Genomic DNA, 5,576 nt, shown 5'->3' with positions numbered 1-5,576 from the left:
GTCATGATGTCTCTGTTTCCTTATTACAATAAGGGGTGGGCTCCTTTTCTGTTTGCTTGCACCTGTTCTTTACGTGACTTCTGAGTTTTTTTTCAGGAATATCTGCTGAAGTAAAAGGTGATTCCTTTTGTTGTCTGCTAAACAATAGCTGTTAAGATAACCTAAATACCAGACCTGGATCTGGGAAATAATAGCTGCCGGACAATGGTGGTCATGTACTTCGCTTTCAAGACTGCTGAGTGGCTGGGTCAGATGTGACACTTGGTGCCATTTTTAGTAATCCCAGGAGGATACTGTGGGGCTGTGCATGGCAAGCACGATATATTTCATTTTCCACCTCTGATAAACTGAATGAAAAGGCTGTTTTCCTAGTGTGTGTAATTTCCTTTAAAAGAGTGTTGATACAGTCCTCTCTTATAAACAGTTTTACTTGGGGAAAAAGTAATATCCACATTTGTAAGGTTTAGAACGTATATTGGTTTCATTTTAGCATAGAAAACAGAAAAAGCAGCATTTTTTTAAAAACACAGGCAGTGATCTACCAATTAATACCAGATGTAGGTCTGCCCCTGAAGTTTGCCAGTCATGAGACCAAACAAGTGCAATTCCATATGCCCCGATTGTCTGTCCCACTGAGTGAATTTACACAGGGACTGAGTTGGGTTTGATGACTTCAGCTGTATCACAGAAAACTGACCATGCACACATGGCACCTGATCCAAATGGCCGCCGATCTCACCGTAGGAAACACAACAGAGGCAGTGTATTTGGGCTAGAGCTAGGTGTCTGGTTAGAAAGCGTTTTTATCTATCTGTGGTATATGTATATACCTATAGACATTATAAATATACACATCTGTATACATATGTAAATGATAAGAAACAGTTAATAGAGTTAGAGCAATGATTAATTGATTTTACTTTTTTAACCAGTAGTCCACTGGCTTTGGGAAGTAAGTGAACCATTTCTAAAAGAGATATGAAAGGTGATTGAAAGGCCTTTAAATCCCAATCCTGTTGTTAGTAATATTTAAATTTGCTGCACAAGAAAAGCTTTTAAAGCTGGAAAATTTAAAAGGGTTCCACACTCATTTGGAACTCGCAGCTGCTGAAATAGTTGCTTGACCTTGGCACTGGTTTTTAATCTTCGCAGCAACATGCCACGTTTTAATAAAGACATAAGGATCTGTGGATTAGGTCTTTGATCAAACTGCAATAACTGAAAAGTCGTTCTTGAATACCACAAATAACAGGTCTTTTTCTTAATAATAAACAAAAAGGACTCCTTACTGTATAAAACAACTTTTAATATGCTAACATTCTAGAGACTGAAAGTTGCCAAAGATGACTTCATATAGGTTATGATTCATAGAGCCTTCCTAAATAGGCAAAGGTGACCTGCACTTTTGCATCAGCAATAGTGGCTGTAGGACGTATGTTGCATCAATGTCACGAGATTAAAAAAAAAGAAAAAAAGCCAGAGAGTGACTGTACCTAAAAAACCAATGGTATGGTCATTCTAAGGAATGCCCCTAGCATTTCATACATCTTTCCTCTAATGCTCCATGAATCATAATTATTAGACATGTTGTGAAGAAACTATACAGTTTGACTCTCTGAGACATTAGCTACATGCGTCACATGGTTGCTCCTGTCTGGTGTACATACAATACCCCCTCGTGCATTTTGTAACAATGTGATCTTTAATAATGCACTACAAGCACCCAATGTATTTTAGCTATTTTAGTAGGATTTATTCAATAAATATGCAAGCTCTAAGGGTAGCCAGTGGGTTGGGGTGAGCAGTGTGCTTTGCACCCCTACGTCAGGGCTTGGGGTTAGGGAGCCAGGGGAGGAGGCTGGGAATCTCCCAGCTGTGTGCTCGACGCAGCCACGGCACAACTGAACTTTGCCACACTAAGAGTGAGTGTGAAAGAAGTTATACTGTTCTCATCCCTGGGACAGCAACATTTAATTTTGCCTATGGCGCAAAGAGACCTTGAGCTGGACCTGAGAATCAGCAGCGTCAAAGCTGATCCAGAGAGGTGGTGGTAGGGCAAGGGTGGGGGAATGGAGCAGGCTGACACTTCTCAGGTTGTCAGGGAGGCTTCCTGTAGCTGGAAAATTGATTAAAACAATTGGAGAAAAAAACCAACCCACTGAATGTGTCTCACAGTCAGTTGATGGAGTACAGCATGACAAGCCACCTTTTTAACCCCCTTGTTAAATAATTGTTTGTGCAATAGAAAGGCTAGTGAGAATTTTTAAAGTGTTATGGTCAAGTAGATCAATTCAGGAAACGGTTCTAACTCACAAACCTTGTACTAACATATCATGGAGGATCTGGCGAATCAATCTTTGTCCCTCAGCAAAGCAAACAAGAAAAAAACAAAGATAAATTCTGCAAAATAGGAATAGTAATGTATACCTGTTTTTCACAAAGCATTTTAAGCTATGCTGATAAAAACACTAATTAGGAACTAGCTATTGTTACCTCTGAGTATCACATTTTAAACGAAAAGTAGGGCAGAATGGCATGTGTTATCTGTTAAATTCCAGTACTAAAAACCCCAGCATTGTTAATTACCAAATGAAGAAAACATTAACCCTTACACCTTGGAGTTTATGCCACTAACAACATCCTGAAGAGGTGGGTTAAAAAAACCTGATTTATATTCATCAGTTTTTTCAGTGGAAGTTAGCTAAATTCTGTCTGCATACATATAAAATCTATGCAAAAGAAGAGTAACAGTTTTAAATCAATATTACTTTAACACCAGACTCCAATTAAATAGACTCCAATTAAATTTCCGCTATTAAATATTAATATATAAATATATCCACACTACCATATTACAAAAGAAAATAAAAAAATCAATGTTCTAGATAAGAAGTTCAAACTCAAAAAAGCAAATTTAAATAGAATGAAAATGAGCCCAGATCTGTCTGAACAGCATCATGTTCCTGTGAAAAAAAAAGCAAACATGATACTGGGAATAACCTGGGGTATAGCCAGCAAGCCAAGTGAGGTAATAGTTTAGCACTACTCAGCATTGGCAAGGCTACAGCTGGAATAAGACATCCTACCTGGGCACCCCAGCTCAAAGAATATGGGTGCACTGTGGCAAGAGTCCAGGGGAACGCAGCAAGCGCGGTGTGAAGGATAGCAGAGAACACATCTGATGGGGAGTGACTAAAAGAAACGGGTTGGTTTGGTCCCAAGTGAAGATAATGAACTGCTCTTCGTGGGGGTAGAGCAGTCTTCAGTGTCATAAAAGAGGTTGAGGTAATACCTAGAAATTTGGAAAAGGCTTTCAAAGGTGGAAGGACAAGAATGTGCTCGAGTGGGGTGCCAAAGGAGAGGCTTTGGGATGTCCATCTTCTGAGATCTTTCAGAAGACGTTGGCAAATATCTGTTATTATTTGTATTACCGGTTATTCAAAGCCAGATGAGTGGCTATTATTATCATGAAGTAATAATAGACTAGAATCAGGATTTTCTGCCTTTTTACAGCTTCCTAAAAACTTCCCTGGCAAACACAGTGTGGCTCTATACATTTCTAAGACCATCCACACAAGACTTGCATTCCCCACTCACCTTTTACTCATGCTGCAGACTGAGTCCAAGGGCACTATAAGTTACATGCTAAAGAATGAGACCCCTTCTTGTGGTCCCTCACATCCCTGTTTTCTAAGATTCATTTGAGTTCTGGTGAAGTAAAAGGAAGAAATACAGGAACTTACACAGGCTTTGCTGCTACAGCCATGAAAACATGGGTAACTTACACTCTAGTTGAGAGAAAGGAAAGACCAGGAGAAAAAAAAAAAGAAATGCAGAGAGTGTAGCAGGCAATTAAGGGGGAAGAGCAAATTCAGAAGAAGTTGTGCCTGTCTGAGCTAAAGCTCAAGAGATGCAAGGTTTGCAAAGACAAAACATGAGTGTTACACTCCAATTTGCAATAGATATTTTCCTTTTCAAAATGCAGAGCTCTGAAATACCTTGTTGAAAACACACAGGAAGCAAACTTGACTTTAGAGGATAGTCATTAATGGTTTTTCTCCCCACATTTTATGAGTGGGCAGCTGCAGGAGAGGAGGCAGGCTAGCAGCCTCGCCAGGAAAACATGTAGCGGGAGACAGGACTCTTGGCCAGCTGTGTGGGTAGCAGGGGCATGCCTTGATGCCTCAGCTGTGCCTGCTTAGCCCAGCTTGGGCCTCAAGACCCTGGCTTTGCCTCTGCCCATGGACATGCCTGGCAACATTCACACAATGGCCACCACAGTTGGACCCTGCGTCTTTAGTCCCAGCCTAAGTGGGGGAACATGGTAAAACAGAGCAGACATGCTATAGTTTGCATCCTCCTGAAGAAAGAGTCCAGTATTTGGATATTCAAATACTGCCTACCTATGCTGCAGAATAAAGAAGAAAATACATCCTGCATGTATAGTTTAACTGCCATGTAAACATAACCTAAAATCCTCAGGTAACCTACTAGCATACTGACAATCCCGACTGCCTACACCTATTCTTCTGAACTGTTTTGTAAGTGCATACAGAGCTCTGAGCTACCATCTGTCTGTCAGGGTACGGCCAGGCCTCAAAGTGCTGTGTAGGCTGGTGTAAATTATCTCAGGAAGCAGTGTAACTGCAAAATCAGCGCTGCTTAAAAAAAAAAAAAAATCAGAAGGATGCTCATGCTCTTTGTGCATTCCTTTCTACCTTGCCCTTTCTGATATTGCCTGAGCGTGTTGGTGATACTAGCTTGATCACATTTGTCAATTTGTAACATAAATTACCTTTCCGGGCAGCTTAACTCTATTCCTGCTCTGAAAGCCCTGATTTGGTGTTTTAAGTTGTGGGTTTAAAGACTTCACCCTGTATGTCACTTGGTGCGTGCTGCTTTTCAAAGCTCTCAACCCCTTGTGATTCATCTAATATTTTCCAGCTGCTGATTCCAGAGGAAGAGATGTGACCCAACAGCTGATGTTTTATACAAAGAAAGAGTATCCTGTTTGCACAGCACTGTTTCAGATTTGTATTGCACGTGTCCGAAGTTGAACCCATGAATCTGTCCAGACAGATAATTGTACTATTGGGAAATTTACTTTATGTAACTTAGAACAGATCCTGACAGTTTCAAGAAGTCACAGCAGTAGGGACTTCTTTCTTTTGAGACACATCCTCAAGATGAAAGTGCTAAGCAATTTTCTTGTGCATTTTTTCATGTATTCTCAGGCAGTTTTTTCAGTCTCGAGTCTTCAGTTCATCTCAACAGATTCCCATTAACAAATATAAGAATCCAGAAAGCTCGTTGTGCCATGATTTCTCCTTTCAACACCTTGTCTCCCCAAAAACTGCATTTCTTAGCTGGAAATTTCAGTGCGTTTTAAGCTCTTATTAAAATTCTCTGTATCCAGCCACTCAAGACTACCATTGACCATCTAACTTTCTATAGCAAAACTACTGGACAGCAAGTCCTAGAGGCTGCTAAGTTTAGGACTAGACTGCCACAGGTTTACGGCTACATCTAGATTTACTTTCCCACCGGTTATGCAACCAGTCGCATCACTGACTGCG

The sequence above is a fragment of the Aptenodytes patagonicus genome, chromosome Z, assembly GCF_965638725.1.
Source record: "Aptenodytes patagonicus chromosome Z, bAptPat1.pri.cur, whole genome shotgun sequence".
NCBI classification, from domain to species: Eukaryota; Metazoa; Chordata; class Aves; order Sphenisciformes; family Spheniscidae; genus Aptenodytes; species Aptenodytes patagonicus.
Note: the sequence above shows the minus strand (reverse complement) of the source record.